Below are 19,051 nucleotides of genomic sequence, written 5' to 3' on the forward strand. Positions count from 1 at the left end.
GCGTCCGACTTCAGCCAGGTCACGATCTCGCGTTCCGTGAGTTCGAGCCCCGCGTCAGGCTCTGGGCTGATGGCTCAGAGCCTGGAGCCTGTTTCCGATTTGGTGTCTCCCTCTCTCTCTGCCCCTCGCCCGTTCATGCTCTGTCTCTCTCTGTCCCAAAAATAAATAAACGTTGAAAAAAAAATTAAAAAAAAAAAAAAAAAAGCTGTGACTCCCACTGGTCACCACTAAACTGGGTTAGCCTGGACAGTCAATGGTGCACAGCACTTGCCTTTCTGTTTAACTGAGTTCTATAAGAATGATGATAATACTTGCGGGGGCACCTGGGTGGCTCAGTCAGTTGAGCATCCAACTTTGGCTCAGGTCATGATCTCATGGTTTGTGAGTTTGAGCCCCTCATCGGCTCGCTGCTGTCAGTGCAGAGCCCATTTTGGATCCTCTTTCCCCCCTCACCCCCCGCCCTCTCGGCTCCTGCCCCACTCACACTCTCTCTCTCAGAAATAAAAATAAAACATTAAAAAAATACTTGCAAACACTTCTTGAGCACCTTCTATATGCCCGGCCCTGTTCAATAGGCATGAACAACCTATTAACATGCATAAGCCACTTAATCTTCACAAAAGTTTTGGAGATAATTTACCTTTTTAATTTTTATTTATATTTCCCAAGGAAGTTAAATTGGTCGCACTTGTGACTTTAATAGAAAAAAATCACTGTTGCTCAATACTAGACTCCATAAAATAAAATTTGCCTAATATGCTGGTGGTCGTTAATTTACATTCTTTCTTCCCAACAACGGCATTTAGTCCAGTAAGATTTCACTTCTTTTTTTTTAAACAAATTTTAAAAATTAGTACTCACTTTTAAAATTCATGTGTGAAGATAAATGGAAAAAAACTGGTGGAGGCAATTTAAATATTTTAACTTAAGTATACTAAGCAACCATGTTCAATGGCTTAAAAAAATGTTACTTTTTTAAAAAGTTTATTTATTTTGAGAGAGAGTTTGTGCAAACAGGAGAGGGGCAGAGAGAGTGGGAGAGAGCGAATCCCAAGCAGGCTCTGTGCTGTCAGCATAGAGCCCAATGCAGGGCTCAATCCCATAGGGCCATCAGATCATGACCTGAGCTGAAATCAACAGTCGGACACTTAACTGACCGAGCCACCCAGATGCCCCCCTCTCACCCGCAAAAGCCACTCTTTGAAATGTGGATCTTTTCCTGCAGAGTGGCTAAAAAGACATCATTGTAATCTTTTATTAATTAAAAATGTTATAATCAGAAAAAATGGCTTTAATACTACATAATATTAGTGGAGGTAATAATATAATATTGGTAGAGGTAATATATTCTCAAGCTATATACAGTCATCTGTCCATTCCTGTCTTGAATTAGGCTGTATCTGAGGTTCAAATTTGTTTCAGGTTTTCCTTCACTTTCCTGATAGCTAAAATGGAATTTCTAGCTGCCTACTTTAGGCACCTTCATCTAGATTTTTCCAACAAATGTACCCAGTCCTACATGTCCAAATATCTTCTCCCTTACATAAAAAAACAAAGCAAAAACACCCCCACAAAAACTCTTCTCCACTCCCATTTTGGTTAATGGCCTCATCATCTACCCAGTTACCTGATTCCTCTTAAATTCTGTATCTTTTACCACCCTGAATTGATCAACTGATGAATGAGCATTAGAAGGTATTGGACCTTACCCATACCTCAGGGTGACGAAGTCTCTCCTTGTGAACTTCTTCAACCTTCTCATAGCTCTCAGGGAATGGCCCCACTTACTCCATTACCTCTACTACTCCCAGGTCCCAGGCTCCCCAGCTCCCTTTGAGGCTGGGCTATCCCTTGTCCTTGGGTCTTACCTGCCTTCTCTAACCCCTCTGGGGTCTTGTTCGTGGAGTAGACACTTTCTTTTGCATCTTCCCCCTCTTCTGCTGGAGCTTTGTCCATAGCTATGAACAGGCTTAGCTCCTCGCTGCCACAAATTTCCTCATTTCTCTTCCTTCCTCCCCTTTTCTTTCTACTGTATCAGCTGGACTCTTCTCCATGTATTTCCTAGCTGTATAGTTTACTTCCACATCCTTAAAAATACTCACTTCTTAATCTTTTGATATGCCTCTATCCCTGCATTGGAATGAAGCACTCCTCAAAGTCAGCAACTGACTCATAAGAATGAAATGCAGTGGGCATTTCACTAAGCCTCAGTTTCTTCCTTTCTCATGTAAAATGGCAATGATAGTATATGCCTCAGAGACTGGTTGTGCAGACAACGCAATTATGCTCAAGCAGCGAGCGAGCGGGTGAGAACTAAATGTTAGTTGAGTGAAACAATTCTTGATGCCTACAAAGCTTGTTTTTCTGAGTAATTGTTGAAATCCCGCCTCATTCAAGTCCTATTTGAAATATAATTTTCTCTAAATCATCTTCCCTGATTCTCAGAAAACTTCCTTCCTTCCCTGAGCTGGTTATTACCATCTCTAGAACTTTATCTTTTGAGACAGAGGTTCTACCTCTTCATTGTATAAAAGTAGCTTTTGTGTGTCTGTTTGAAGGAATAGATAAATGCATTGATTATATCCCCCTTACAGCACTTTATCACCTTCTGTCTTCAATGATAGTAAATAAGAGTTCTTGTCTTCTCTCTTTCCCTGCACTGTAAGCTCTTTTAATGGCTTTCTGGATCATTTTCTTATCTTTTCATTCAGCCTAAACACATGGTAGGTCCTTGATGGGTGTGCCATAAATGAATGATATGAAAACTCAAAAACCATTTTAAAATGTACAATTACAACTTTGACATCATAGTAAACTTGGCTCTGTTCTCTCCTTAAGTCATACGCAGAACTGTGGATTTCTCATTCTCTGCTTTCCCCCAACAAAGCCTCCTTTTCAGTATCAGATAAAATTGGCAAGGATGTGACTAGCTAACTTATACTAACATACAATCGAGACAGCAATCTTTAAAAGTCTGGAAGGAGGAGAGTTAGAGAACTTGTCAGTGTATGGTCAAGCCCATCTACAGGAAAGGGTGACTGACTCCAGATATTCCTCTCCTCTTGGCAGTTAGAAACTCGTGGCTCTGTTGTATTTATTGGCCAAATATAATTTGATGATAATTTTAAAACCATTTGTCATGTGGCATTATACTTGCCGGATGAAATTCTGACTTTATTTCCCAAAAGAATACACTGATCAATTAATAATTTGACCGTTCTGTTTGGCCAAGATAAAATATTCTCACTCTCGGAGATGCTTTAGATAGAATGCATAGAGATTTCTCAAAACTGCTTTGCTTTTGGTTGGAAATCAGAACATGAAGATTTCAAACCAATACTTCCACTAATTTCTGCTAAACTCAGAAGTTGGTTGCATGACCCCATCTGATAACAAATACTTGGAGGACCAGGGTCCTTTTAGGTCCTAGTTCAGAAGCTCCTGCTCGCTCCTCTTTCCGGTTTTAATCTGGATGGTAGAAACCTAGCATCTCTTCTCACAGACTCAGAAGCGAAATGCAATAAAATGACTGAGGAGTCTGGGAATGAGGCAGTTCATGAATGGAACATTCCCCAGGAAACATAATTTTATGATCATAATCTTTTAGTTCTTGACAGTTGCATAGTGAAATATCAGTGCCAAGAAGAGTGAACCAGAGTTTTGAGGGTATGTTTTCTCAATTCATTTCAAAGGAAGCAAAATGTAGCCTTCAAAATGATTATAATGCATTAATGCACCACGTAATAATATATGGATCAAGTTCAATGATTTTACCGGAGAACTGCCAATATATGAGGCGCATGTCCCCCTGAAGGGACCTTTGGCACTTTGTGTCAAAGGAAGGTGATTTTCAAACTAAACTAGATTGTTTAGGGCTTTGATTGTCATTTGCTTTTATTTATATAATGAGGGCGATGGAAGTCCTCTCTGCTGCCAATAAATCTAGAAAATAATTTAAAATATGTTCAAAACCCTTTGTGAACTGCAGAAGGAAGTTGTTTGTTTTTTTAATTCAAGAAAAAAGTCATTATTACAGAAGTCAATCAGTTATGTTAGTCTTATAAAATTAAATCTCTGGTAGAAAGGAAGCCAGTGATATAATCAGCTTTCAGACCACATATCACGTAAAAAGTCATGTTTCTAAATAAAGTCAGTTTCAAAGAATTCAGGATGCATTACCATTCATCTGAATTACTGACCTAAAAAAGCCCTTTTCCCAAAACAGATATATTTTCAACAAATGAATAATGGTTTTTACGGTAAAGGAGGTAGCTATGCTTTCCTACATTTTTATTGTTTTCTTGACTGTCAGAGACAACTAACATATAGTTAGGTTGTTTAAGTTACATCAGGGAAGAAGTCTATAGTGGTTTAAATGAGCCAGATCATTTTAGATTGTGTTTCCTCTGTTGAGGAGTCTGATGACTTAAAAAGGATTGTTCTGACATTTAACTGAGTGTTTTGCATGAAAAACATTCTAACCAAAACCAACCAAACAATTCAAAAAACAAAACAAAGAAGCAAACAAACACTAAGGATGTGCGGACTGAATTAATTTTCTCATGATGTTTTTTTTTTTCTTTCTTGAAAGTTTATCTATTTATTTTTAGAGAGAGAGAGAGCAAACATGAGTGGGGGAGGGACAGAGAGAGAGAGAGAGAGAGAGACAGAGAGAGAGTGAGAGAGAATCCCAAGCAGGCTCCACACTATCAGCACAGAGTCCAATGTAGGGCTTGAACTCACGAACCATGAGATCATGACCTGAACTGAAATCTGGAGTTGGACGCTTAACCGACTGAGCCCAGGTGCCCCTCTCATGACGGAGGTTACATGGAATACCAGACAGTATATATTAATTTGACTACATCCATTTTCTTTGGTGTGAATATTATTTGTTGGCATATGATATAACTGCCTACTTGGGCTAATCATCCTTTACTTAATTTACTCTTGGTCATACATGTGACAAGATGATGGTGGTAAAAATAGAAATAAAACTCTGTTGCTCTCTCATGGAGTTTACTTTTGCACAGAAAGATTAGACATATACAAAAACTTCATAAAAATGAAATAAAAGAAATATAGTGTACAAAGTGGGATGAGAGCATCTAAGAAGTAGCAACTCAATGTGTTGTTTATTAAATCTCTCTTTGGGAAGTGATTTAAGATCATTTGAATACTTCTGGAAAATTCCAATTAAAATAACCTTGGAAGTTTTGTAATTTCCCAGATCCTTCATTACAAGGTAACATGTGTAAAGCTCTTGGGATAGTACCTAACACAGACTAAACTCTATACAATTTGATATTACCAACACCTTTTGGATTGAATAAATTGAATATTTTTTTCTGTAGTTTATTGGAATCTGGTTGTTCGGGTTTTTATTGTGCTCTTAGGTTTAATCAGAAGCAGATACTTTGATTACCATGTAAAGTCTTCTAGCTCTTATGTGTTTTGTTTTTTTTTTAACTTTTTAACGTTTATTTTTGAAAGACAGAGACAGAGCACAAGTAGGGGAGGGTCAGAGAGAAAGGGAGACACAGAATGCAAAGCAGGCTCCAGGCTCTGAGCTGTCAGCACAGAGCCCCACGTGGGACTCAAACCCATGAACCGTGAGGTCATGACCTGAGCCAAAGTGGGACACTTAACCGACTAAGCCACCCACGCTCCCCTCAGCTCTTACAGTTTTTAAATTGAAAATATCTCCCAGACTGATCCCTTTTTCTATCCTGAATTCTCTATTTAACTATATATATATATATATATATATATATATATATATATATATATAATTTTTTTTTTTTAATGTTTATCTATTTTTGAGAGAGAGGGAGACGGTGTGAGCAGCAGGGGCAGAGAGAGAGGGAGACACAGAATCGAAAGCAGGCTCCAGGCTCTGAGCTGTCAGCACAGAGCCCGACGTGGGGCTCGAACTCATGAACCATGAGATCATGTCCCGAGCTGGTCAGGCACTTACCCGACTGAGCCACCCAGGTGCTCCTCTATTTAACTGTATTTTAAAGCCTTAAAATAAAGTTCTTAAATTTTGTAATTCTAGGTTTAAACTTTCTCTCTTAGGCTTATTTAAAAAGGAAAAATTTAACTTTAGTTGGTCATATTGCTTGATGAATGTGATTATAACCAGAGGCTTTAAGAAAGTGAAGAGTAGAAATCAATTTTTCTTGGTCTGAATTATTCACCAAACGATGTGTTACATTCGAGTTTTATCTAAGCTTCTGGTTCCACTCTTGTTTTATAGAATTATTAAATACAGTGCTTCTCACCAGGAAGACTGTAATTTAATTTTTAAAGCAATAGCATTTTCTAAAATTGTGATGTTTTTTATTTATGTTAAATGTTTCTATTTATTTATGTCATTTTATTTTATGATTTCAGAAAAATCATAGTTGTTGCAAATTATTACTTTGTCTCTGAATTCAAGCAGCATTAGCACAACACGGGGAAGAACTGATCACTATGAGCCATTTATCATTCAACAAATACTGACTGAATATTTCATATATTGACCTGTTTGCTGCATGCCTGCAATGTTCCAGCCGCTCTTCTAAAGCAAGCCGCGTTTTCCCTGTAACTCGCTCTGCCCAAGCAACCTGGCCCTTTTCCTCCTGCTAGCTCTTGCTACTTTCTGCGCCCTCGTTGACTTCTGCTACCTAAACAGTTCAAGCCAGTGCTCAAGGTATACCAAACAACGCAAGTTTATTCACACCGTTCCAGAACAACTAAGTGGTTATCAGTTTTTTTTTAATCTTCACTACTAGTAATCATCCTTGCTACTAATAATGCTATGCCAGGTAAATTTTTAAATCTAGATATTGAGAGGCAAATGCTTTTAGAAGTTACTTATCCCCACAGGATATAGTATATAATATTTACTATACTGCAATTATGTATCTGACAGATTAGGTACACTCGTTTCAGAGAGGGCTCAAACTGTTCACCAGATGACACAATTAGCCCAGGACGGATGAAATTGTTACCCGATATTTTTTCCTTTGTTAACTTAAACACAGAGAATTGAAACACTTAGATGTGAAGGCATCTTGATAATCTACGAAATAGCTCCCTTTTAAGCCACCAAGTGTTGCTTTTCTGGATTAGTCATGTTAAGTGTAGGAAACCTTATAAAGCATTATGATCTGATATTACTACAGTCTTAGGAGCCAGAAGTAGCTGACTTGTCACCAGATGGTAGATGATTCCCCACAAAGTCAAAGGCGTGTGCATGTTTTGTTTTCAGTTTTGTTTTGTTTTGATCAAAGGGCTGCTGTCTCTACCATGGTCACCTTCATAGAGGGCAAATGCCTTTCAAGAAGCTAACTTTCCCCACTTAGAAGACGGTACAGGGACTTCAACTTTTTAGAGGAGGACAGGATGACTATTTACACAGATACGTTCTGTACAGCATGGCCGATAATAATTCTTTAGAGTGTCTCATTTGCAGATGCTTTTTCTGTGCATTAAAACAAAAACACCATTCCTCATGCCATTCCCTGCTTGCACTCTTAGAGAATTTTAACAAGTGCTGCAAAGCTTGGTTACAAGCTTATTTTTGCTGTCGTTTTTTGGATTCCTTATGGCTGAGCCTTTTAACCACTGTTCTGAAGAGAACATCAGGAGGTTTAGAGCCTGCAGGTTTTAGGCTGTTCCTCACATTCCTGAAAAAAAAATTATGAGGAAAAGAATCCAAAATGAAGAATTATTATTACATTGGTTGGACTCACTCTCCAATCAATGAGGATATAATTGATCACAATAAAGGATTTTTGATTCGCAATTTATGCTGACAATTGAGAAAACATAAAGTCAAAAGATTGAACGTCTAGGTTAAATAGAAAGTAAATTATTTAAAAAGTAGACAACCATACAAATTTTAAAAAGCACTGAAACTTTCAGATACTATACTTGATTAAAAATAAATTTTCCTTAAATTGTAACATGGATGTAACAATAAATTAGGAACTATAATGATAATATTGCTATGTTATTATTATTTTGGGGGGGTAGGAAAATTTCCCTTGAAAGTGAGATCTTTAGTTAGATTTAAGAAAAGTGAAAACCTTTTTGTTTTTCTTTCAAATAATGCTTTTTATTTTTAAAAAAATTTGTTTTCAACGTTTTTTATTTTATTTTTGGGACAGAGAGAGACAGAGCATGAACGGGGGAGGGGCAGAGAGAGAAGGAGACACAGAATCGGAAACAGGCTCCAGGTTCTGAGCCATCAGCCCAGAGCCCGACGCGGGGCTCGAACTCACGGACCGCGAGATCGTGACCTGAGCTGAAGTCGGACGCTTAACCGACTGCGCCACTCAGGCGCCCCTAAGTAATGCTTTTTAAAGGTGCATTATCAACGCTGGACACATGCCTACCTGACCTGCATGGGGAAGGAGGAAACCACTATTCCTAGCTGGTGAAATAGACATTTCTGTGTTGAAGACTAGGAGACAAGAAAGTATAGTTCCAGATCGCTGTGTCATGCTGTTAAAACTTAAGAAAAAAAAAAAAAAAAAAAAACAACCACGGACAAGGAAACTTGTCTTTGCTGGTTCTCTGTCACTTAAATAAGATGATCTTAATTAACCTTAAGCTGGAATAAGAGTTCTTAATTGTCAATATGGGAACTCGGTAGCTACAGAGGTGTTTCCTTAAGGCTAAAGGCATATGTCTTAACTTTTTCAGAAATGAGGTAAAGAGATTTGGAAAATCCCATACAATTTTTTGCAGTGATCATTTAGAATTTGATATACATATCCATAAAGAAATCATTAGTTTGGGGAACATTTTGAAAAAATAGCTAATACAATAAAATATTATAATACTTTATTATAAAATGCAACAAGAACAGACTCATTTTAATATCAAATGTAGTTATAAATAATTTAGGCCTTCAAAATATAACTTACTTAAAATAGAAAATACTAAAAATGATGTAGAAATACTACAGAATCACGTTTCCTGAAGTCTAATTACTATGGACGATTTAAAATAGCTGATTAAATGTGCTTAGTTCTTTAAGATGAGTAGAACCGATGTCATCTTACACTTTTATTTAATTAGCATGCTATACATTAAAATCAGCTGGAAGATAGCCAAAGTAAGCCTTGAAAGGACAGCATGACAATTAAGAGTTGCCATTTATTGTATACTTATTATAAAAGTCAATGCTGAATCATAATGTGAAAAAGTGCAGAAACCTGAATTTTTTAAAAAATTTTTTAATGTTTATTTATTTTTGAGGGAGAGAGACAGAGTGTGAGTGGGGGGAGGGGCAGAGAGCGAAGGGGAGACACAGAATCCAAAGCAGGCTCCGGGCTCTGAGCCATCAGCACAGAGCCCGATGTGGGGCTTGAACCCATGAACTGTGATATCATCACCTGAGCCGAAGTCGGTCGCTCAACTGAGCCTCCCAGGCGCCCCTAGAAACCTGAACTTAAGTGATTTTTCTAAATATTTTGATTTCTATTTCAAAGATTTGGATATTTGAAACTTCCTAATCTTTGCTAATTTATGTGCAAATTTCATATAATATTAAATACAACTTCTGCTTTCAACATGGTTATTGTGGACACAAAGTAATATATATTAAATTCTTCTTAGTAAAATTCCTAATCCATTCTTATTTTTGATAACAGCATTGTGTCAACTTTTTCATAAAAAGGCTATAAACCTTTAGGCCTAACTACAAAAATGATTATCATGCCACATAGTATAGTAAAAGTGTGGGAAGTCTCTATAACCAGAAGTATGTGTATATTAACAGAGATACTAACAGGTTCACCCAGGAGCCCAAGTTGTAGCCTAATGTAAGCCTAACGTAACCAGTGATTACCAGTAATCATTTAGGCTTATTTAGGAAAATTAAAAGAAATTCTGCAATTGTAGGTTCTATGTCAATTACTTGGTCTCTTTCCAGTTCATGACCTCTACTTTCTTCCAGCTTCAGTATGAAAAATAATTCCATAAGTATCTTTGTTATAATTATCAATTATCAGCAATTCAATATTAATCTTAAATGGTCTGATTTAAAATTTTTTTTTTCAACGTTTATTTATTTTTGGGACAGAGAGAGACAGAGCATGAACGGGGGAGGGGCAGAGAGAGAGGGAGACACAGAATCAGAAACAGGCTCCAGGCTCTGAGCCATCAGCCCAGAGCCTGACGTGGGGCTCAAACTCACGGACCGCGAGATCGTGACCTGGCTGAAGTCGGACGCTTAACCGACTGCGCCACCCAGGCACCCCTTAAACGGTCTGATTTTAGAATGAACTTCTAATAGGAGTACTTACTACACTTATTTACCCCTGCAAATTCATAATACCTGTAAATAAAAAAACCCAGCATCTTCTAGTTACTAAAGCTTTCAAGCCTTTTCTGTTTAAAGTTTACATTTTGTAAAATTATTCCTCAAAAATTGCTGATATAGGACATTTATAGCTTTTATCACATTGTGGCCCCGAAGCCATCTTTTCATCGTGAGGGAAATTAGAGACTCATTGCTACTTTTCAATATCTTGAGTTTCTCTGATAAGGTAGTATAATATATAATAGGTTTTCTGTTTTGAGATCAAGTCTGTATTTACAGTAACTAATACGAAAATAGTGAAGTTTGAGGTTACCGGGACAATGACTAAATGCCAAGTTCTAGACACTGGGCAAAGTACATTGATGGGTCAATAAAACTCTGGGAGCCTGTGAGCAGAGACAGGATGCAGTAGGGTACAGGGAGCAGAACTACAGACATAAGATTCAGATGTAGGCGAAGGAGAAAAGTGAGGAAGCATCTGGGGAGACATCCTGGCTACATTTTGAAGGATACATGACAGGTGGCTGCCGCTTTGGGGAGATTTAAAGAAAAGGCTGTACAGAGGCTTTGCCAAAGTTTGGTATCGTGGAGCGCCTGGGTGGCTCGGTCGGTTAAGCGTCCGGCTTTGGCTCGCGGTCCGTGAGTTCGAGCCCCGCGTCAGGCTCTGTGCTGACAGCTCAGAGTCTAAAGCCTGCTCGGGATTCTGTGTCTCCCTTTCTCTCTGCCCCTTCCCTGCTCGTGCCCTCTCTCTCTCCAAAAAACCAAAACAAAAAACAACATTAAAAAAAAAAGTTTGGCATAGTGCATTTGGGAAATTACAGAGTATTTGATATTGCTAGCAAGTGATCCGGGAAGTGGCAGAAAGTAAGGATACGTAAATAGACAAAAGCTAAGGGGTGGTTTTGAAAGATAGGTATTACATCTCTGTATGTGGTTCTTAAAGTTGTTGAATTAATGACTGTGTAGATGTGCCGTGCACCAGTGGACTTAGAATGCTAATCTTTTGTAGCATATCGCCTTTAAAGGTTATTAATGTAGGGAAAAATAGCACAGGTATAAAGTTTGTGTGTCACCCCTCCCGTGAGCCAAGGGTCCCCTCGCGCATGGTGCCCCCACGAAGGCAGAAGGCGCGGCAGCAGGTGCACCTGAGGTATTCCGCAGATTGTTCGTCTCACGGCCACTCGAAGAAAAACGAATACAAAATTGTTTTCTTGTTGCAGGTCTTTTCGCTGTGCTAATTCTAAGCGTTTTTTTCTTTTTGTGCAAAGGTCTAAAAGGAATTAAATTGGAGAGAAGCTCCCTCTACCTTTTATTCTGTTGTAACAGAAACACTTCCTTGGCTGATATTTTTATTTACAGAATTTAGCTCAAAACTAAGTCTGTTCATGTAGCTTTCCTTTGAAAGCTAAACATGAGTGGAGTACAATGCTATCACTTCCATTTTATTCCATACAATGCCTCACATGCAACAAATAGGCATTATTCCTATTTGTTCTCACTATTAAATGTTTGAACGTGATTCCCTAGACTGAGTTTGCTCAGTCTGTGTCTTTGTATCTTGAGTACCGGTGACATTTAGAACACGAGTTTTGAAAAATATTATCCCTCTACTTTATAAGTCACTTACTGGAGGGCTTTTGCCATTGCTGTCTCTGTGAAACAGGTGACGTACGCTCATATGTAGCAATAAAAATTATATTATACTTAATTAATAAAGATGATTCCCATGTCATCCGTATTTTGGGGAAAAAGGAAGCAATAAAAATACATTTCTTAGGAGGAGCTCTCAGATATTCTTTATTTTACATTTCATGGTAGCCTCAGTCTTCGGTAGAGCTTTTTATTCAAAGCTTCCAACAAAATGTTTTGCATGAAATATTTTCAGTAGCATTGTAAACGATCTGATACGTTGGTCGACCAACAATAGAGTTGACTTAGGGAAAGCAGGAATGTTGTTGAAACCGAATTTAATCGTTATTTGGTCATTTCCTTCTCAATGCTTTTGATTTGACCCATTTCAATGCACAGAAACAGCTCTGTTCCTCAGAGACTCTCAGTCAAAGAAATACTCACTATGGGGCAACTCGTCCTGCAATCCAAAGTCTGTGCTATTGACAACAAACATCCGCAGCAAACGTTAGTGTTTGCAGGAGGTGTGCAGTGTGTTTGGTTTCGGTCTCTGTCTCTGAAACCTATCCGCTTGGGAGAAAAACTGGGCAATAGAAGAAGTTTACCGGCACATACTATATAGCCGTGCTTGAACTCAGTGCAGAGCTCTCACTTCCTTTCTTTCCTTGGATGCTGAGCCGGTGGCGGGGGGGTGGGGGGGGAGCACAATGGGGGTGTTGTGCTCTGGGCTAGCGTGGCATGCGTGATACTAGGAAAGGAAGTGTGAGCCGCTTCCAATATCTACACCGTTTGCTTTGCGACTACCCTGAAGTAAATCAAACGGCACGCCACGACTCTAAGCTCAAAATAAGCAAGTGCAAAATCCACTGGCTGTTGTGACCTAAATAGGGAACGGAATTCCTTGATTGAAATGTATACATGGGTGTGCTGTTAAGGGCTGTTAAAGAAATCATTTATGAAGCTTCAGAAATGCTCCATAATTTTCACACTGCTGATTTTCCATGTAGTTCTCTTAATATATGTCAAAGTACAGTGAATAAAAGGATCCGTTGTGTATAAGGGAGAAAGGTTGTTGGTTATGAAGACTGTCCAGAACAACAAGCTGTCATGGTTTGTTACCACACTAAATATCTTAAACTCCGAGGCATATTGTAATTTTTTTTTTTTTTTTTGTCATACAATTTCCGGAGCCCAAGTCACTATAACAACTCTGTGTTTCTGACACTATTTTATGGAAATGTGTGTGTGTGTGTGTGTGTGTGTGTGTGTGTGTGTGTGTATGAGTGCGTGTGTATGTGCATGCTTCTCTGGGAAATCCAGAAAGCACGATGAGTGTAAATCTTTGAGGTTAAGTTTTGCTCCAAATTATTGTTATGCATTGCTTTAAAAAAAAAAAAAAAGGCAAAGAAGCTTACCTCTGTCAGTCAAGCGGATACGCAGGGACCTCCTTCCCAGCCTCGGTCTCAGCGTGGAGGCAGATTCTCTGCGAGCCAACAATCTGTTAACAGGAAGCAGGTACACCCGAGAGCGCCCGCCTGCGTTACAGTCCGGTGCCCATCGGAGCACACACCTGCTTCTTCAGACCTGCGGCTCATATGCAGCAGCCGCGCACAGGACCGCCGTTCGCAGATGGTAACGCCCTCCTTTGGGGTCACTACTTTTCAGGATAAGCAGCTAGAGAGCAGCTGCGATAACATTGCAGGGGAAGCTTGCCTGCCCAAGACAAAACCCTCTTCTGCCGTCTGATAGCAGATATGCAGCATGATCGCTCTGCCTTCCACTTTCTCCAATCAGCTCACGGGAACAGCAGGCAACAGCTTGTCCAAACGGCAGCTCGCGGGCATGCTTGGCCGTAATAACTGCGTGCTAGCCTGCCCATTTCTTCTCTCTTCTCTGAACGGATCTTTCGAAAATGCTTCTTCCAGGGCGAAGCTCAGCAGAATATGCCACACGGTTTTCCATAAGTAAAATGGCTGGCCCTCTCAGCACTGCTGCAGACAGCTCATTGGGTTCCACTGGCTTTTCGTAGTCATGGCAACAACCAACAGACAGACTTAGACAGCAGGCATGGCTGATCATGTGCGGCACACCGACACAGCTTGTTAATTTCTTTTCACCAAACTCATCATTTTTCGCGGAGGGTAGCTTCCGGTGTCTTTCTAAATGTTTCACCGATAGCACAAGTGCTCTGAGTTTTCAGCTTTCGTGAGGAACTTTTGCTAGATGAGCCAGTGCTCCATGTGAAATTGAGAAAGGGAAGCCCTTCTCGGTAGATGGATTCGGGTCTTACCAGGTTAATAACATGTAAGTCACTGTAGAGACGCTGATTGGAACCATTGTCAAAACAGATTCTATCTCCACGTCATCGAATGGGCGTAAGGGAGATTGGCAGATGTGGGCAGTTAGACTTTGTGTTTTTGTTTATTTTTATTGTTTAAAAAAATTGTTTTTTTTTTTAATTTTTGAGAGAGAGAGAGAGAGACAGACCGTGAGTTGGGGAGGGGTAGAGAGAGAGGGAAACGCAGAACCTGAAGCAGGCTCCAAGCTCTGTGCTTTGAGCACAGAGCTTGACCTGGGGCTCCAACCTACAAACTGCAGGATTATGACCTGAGCCGAAGTCGGCCGCTTAATGGGCTGAGCCACCCAGGCACCCCTATACTTTGTGTTTTTAAATGATGAGCTTGTAGCCACGTGATTGAAGCAAAGCCCTACGACTCATTATATAGGGCCAACAACAACCGAATCACATAAGGATATTTTATAAGAGGCAGCCTATGGATTTCATGCATCTAGTTATTTGAATATATTTTGATGTATTATACAATTTAAGATAGAATTTTAAAAATTCCCCTTGCCTATTGCAGAAAATGATTATAACTTATTTTTCACTTAACTATTATAACTTATTTAATTTAACCTAATTATAACTTATTTTTAATTTAAAAATACTTTAACAATCCAAACCAAATTAAAAACCTTTTGCTTTACACATTATCTCCAAAGCAGGAATAGATTTACTTTCTCTGTTAGATGGATCACACCCCATCCTTCCTTAAAATGTCACCCCCTTTGGGAATTTCCCATGATTAACGCTGTTAACCGTTTATATTTTCTGCAGAATCCCCACTCTTCTCTTCAATACTGTCATCGGTCACAGTCTATGTGATGTATTTCTAAGACACCATCCCATTTTTTTCATTTCTAGCAACCTGTTTGAAAGAGCCGCGCTAACACTTTGGATTTGTAAATGTAGATGCTTCATTTGTTAGTAGTCATTGATTTAGTATTTTCCCAGTATTGCATCTCCCTACCCCCAGCGGCACGCTTGCCTTCCCTAGCAATTCACCAACGTTAGTATGCTAAGAACCCCGTGGATGCAGATTTGGTGACCCCATTTCCCTTCCCTCTCCAACCACATTCATGTCTGGTAGGTTTGAGCCACCTCAGGGTTAACAGATCTAGGGGATGGGCCTTTCTGCTTGGTACAGTCCTCGTGACTCCATATTGTTTTAAGCCTGCTCACCTGTTCTCATTTAAGTTACCTTCCCTTCAGTTACTTTCAGCGTGTGGCACCTTGAACTTGCCCCTCCCTTCAACTTCCGCCTCATAATCCGTTCTTCACTCCTCACGTTTCAGTAACCTTGCATTACTCCTATTTCTTGCTTCCCTGTCTAGCAGATGGCCCTGCTACCTCAAAGCTTCTCAACCAGATTTTAGCTGCCCAGTACCTTTGACCTCCATCCAAATCTGCCTTTTCTACATAATCTGTCAGCACCTTGCTCAAATAGACCACCCCGCCAATGACACTCCCAGGCAGAGTACGCAGGGGCCTCCGCCATGCTTCTGCCGTACCTGGGATGTTCCTCTACTGTTGCCATACTTTTTGCGTCCCGTTGACTTGTTAGCTATGCCCTTCCATGTCTGACTCTTCTACTGCTCTGTCACGTCCGCAAAAGCCAACCTTGTCCATCCGTGTCTTATTTGCCGTCCGTGTTTTAATTTTCTTTTTTTAAATGTTTATTTCTTTATGTTGAGAGAGAGAGAGGGAGCAAGCGGGGGAGGGGCTGAGAGAAACAGAGATGGAGACAGAGAATCCCAAGCAGGCTCTGCACTGTCAGCGTGGAGCCCGACGTGGGGCTCACACCCACAAACCATGAGATTGTGACCTGAGCGGTGATCAAGGCTTAACTGACTGAGCCACCCAGGCGCCCCTTAATTATAACTTTAAGATATTTCAGTATCTTAAAACAATTTGGACGAGGACCTAAAACACTGTCTGAACATGTGCTGAATGACTGGAGAGTGTGAAGTCGGTGTTTCAATCCACCTTTTCAATATCACACCTCTGTCAGTATTATAACTTCAGAAAAATTTAAGTGATTTTGATTAAATGTTGGCATGCTAAAAAAGTTATCACTCCTGAAACCAATATTGCACCATATGTTAACTAAAAAAAAAATGTAAAGAAAAAGTTATTAAGAAACATCTTAGTTCATTTTGTGTTTTAGGGTGGGTTTTCTTTGCGTTGTAGGTCCGAAAATGTCTTCATTCCACACCTACCTGTGACTGATTCTTTGGCTAGGTGTAAGAATATTTTTAGCCATTTTCCTTGGGAATTTTGAGGGTCTTCTTTTTAAAAAATCTTGTATGTTCTTGCGTCACTATGTCCCCAGATGCCACTCCCCCAAAAGAGAACTGGAAAACACTCAAGCTGCTCAGAGTAAGAGACTGGCAGGAACTGAGGCTAATTTCTATGTCCCGTGGTGCCCCTCATGCTCTCTTGAGTAATTATTATATATCACTCTCTGTGGGGGAGCTCTGTTATTTCTGCGCCCTTTGGCTTCTTCACCTCCCCCAAGCCCTACCCCTCCCAGCTCTGGCCACCATGGCTGTCGTGACCCTTCTGGTTCTGCTCTACCTCATGTCTCTGACATTCATCGTCCCTCCTAACTTGTTCATTAAAAAAAAAAAAAAAAAAAATTGCTAAATACAGATTTTCAGGGAACGAATAGGATTTTTCCATCTCATCTTTCTGAGCCAAATGAGATGCTTCATAAATTGCCAGCAGCTTTCTACCTAGAATGCTCTGTGTCAGATTCTAATCTTTGCTCCAATCAGCCATGGTAGGACACTTGGCATTACACTGCTTTAAAATTTTTGCCAATGCAATAGGTGCGGAGTAATAGCTTGTTATTGTCTTAATTTGCGTTTCTCTAATTACTAACACAATTACATATCTCTTCATGTTAAAAAAAATTTTTTTTAAACGTTTATTTTTGAGAGACAGAGAGAGGCCGAGCACGAGTCGGGGAGGGGCAGAAAACGAGGGAGACAATAGAATCCAAAGCAGGCTCCGGGCTCTGAGCTGTCAGCACAGAGCCCGACACGGGGCTCGAACCCACGAACCGCGAGATCATGACCTGAGCCGAAGTCAGGCTTTTAACTGACTGAGCCACCCAGTTGCCCCTAAATATCTCTTCACGTTTGATGATCTTTTGGGTTACCTCCTCCTATACATTTCCTGTCCATCCCTTTTAGCCTCTTTCCTCCGTTGAGGTTGTTGTCTTCATGTGGAATTTTAAACAAAATGGCCATTAAAAGCATTTTCAAAAGTTTTATATATGTAAGTGTTATAATTAAATTTATGACATAATTAGAACTTGGTAAGATATCCATTGGCATGCCAAGAGAAGCCAGTAATTCCTACTGCTAATTGTTTTGGTTTTTATTCTTTGGAAGTGGGTGAAAATCTCCATGCAGAATGTTTTTTTCAGTATGAAAAATACTGAATACTACAGGCATCCTATGAAGAATGATTTTCCCAAACAAAACCTAAGGTCCTACAAATCTCATTGCAAAAAATGTTGGCAGCAGAAGTGCCTGGCAAAATTAATATCGCTCTCATGTTTAAAATAGTACACAGCACGAGTGGAAAAAGAGGGTCGAGGAGCTGGGACAGATGGAAGGAGGGCAAGGAGGCCAGTGGAGGGCTGTGTGTGACCCTGGACCAGGGGCTGGGCCAGGAACAGGTGCATCAAGTACATCGAGACAACTGGTGAATGTGAATGTGGACTGTATATTTGGTAATAGTGTTGTTTGCGTTTTAGATTTGCATAACTTGGTGATTATGTTGTGGCGTTAAAGTTCTTCGGAGACGTGTTGAAGCGTCACCTAAGTCGTCAGAAAGAATAATAATGCGTAAAAGTATATTTGTAGTGTGTGTGTATGTATGGTATAATTTAGCTCTTGTAATGATAAATAGATGGATGGATGGATGGATGGATGGATGGATGGATAGATATGGATTTGTTTACTGAGGGCTAGCAAAATACAGGAAAACACCAATACCTGGTGAATCTTGGGTGAAGGGTATTTCTCGTTTATTTTACTATTCTTTCCAGTTCTCTGTAAGTTGAAAATTTTTGTTGTCAAGGTAAAAAGCTCTCAAAAAAGGATTAAAATCAAAACACAAGAGAGTGTTCAGAACACAAACGGATTTAAGGTAAGATTACTTGACGAGGGCCTAACTATCAGAGTTAAAGCTACAAGTTGATAAGTTAGGGACGGATTAAGGTGGTTATTATCATTATGATTATTAACATTATTAAGAGACCATTTTGGTAGAAAGTATCGGAAATATTTTGTACTTTATTGAAAGAAGTCTGTTATTTTCCTGTATTTCCTGCTTTACTGCTATTAAACCACTTATCCCTTGGTTCCCAGGTCGAAATCCTTCTTAATCTGGTTCCCTCGCCACTGTAAAAATCAGCGAGATAACTGTTGATCAAAGCAACATGTTCTCCTGCAGCCTCACCTATCCCTCCAGCTTCCACAGCTGGGTGACAGTCTACCAAGGGATCCGGTCCCTGGGGTAACAAAGAAGCTCTTTGTACAACTTAGGGAATAGAATTTGAGCATGGTTTGTTTAATGGGACAGCACAGGCTATTATGAGGCTTAGACTGAATTTCTAATTCCTAGCAACAAATAGAATAGAATATGCTAAAGTTTGTTCTCAAATCTTGCATGTTTAGTTACATTAGCAATGAAATGAACAATACACTGTTACGTAGGACCGAGATGGGAAGGGTGACAACTACGTT

General features: G+C 39.7%; 1 protein-coding gene across 10 annotated transcripts in view; it reads right to left on the reverse strand.

The window, feature by feature from the left end:
- SORBS2 (sorbin and SH3 domain containing 2) overlaps nucleotides 1-13,966 on the reverse strand; it is a 222,688-nt gene extending 208,722 nt beyond the window's left edge. For 4 of the 10 annotated variants that reach the window (XM_032592814.1, XM_032592813.1, XM_032592812.1 and 1 more), the window contains exon 1: nucleotides 13,366-13,955. The gene's annotated coding sequence lies outside the window, so the exon portion shown is untranslated. Of the gene's footprint in view, nucleotides 1-13,365 lie in introns of all 10 variants that reach the window. The other 6 variants (XM_032592821.1, XM_032592820.1, XM_032592816.1 and 3 more) reach the window with 4 other exon arrangements.
- Between the last annotated feature and the right edge of the window lie 5,085 nt (nucleotides 13,967-19,051).

Source organism: Lynx canadensis, chromosome B1 (assembly GCF_007474595.2).
Source record: "Lynx canadensis isolate LIC74 chromosome B1, mLynCan4.pri.v2, whole genome shotgun sequence".
NCBI classification, from domain to species: Eukaryota; Metazoa; Chordata; class Mammalia; order Carnivora; family Felidae; genus Lynx; species Lynx canadensis.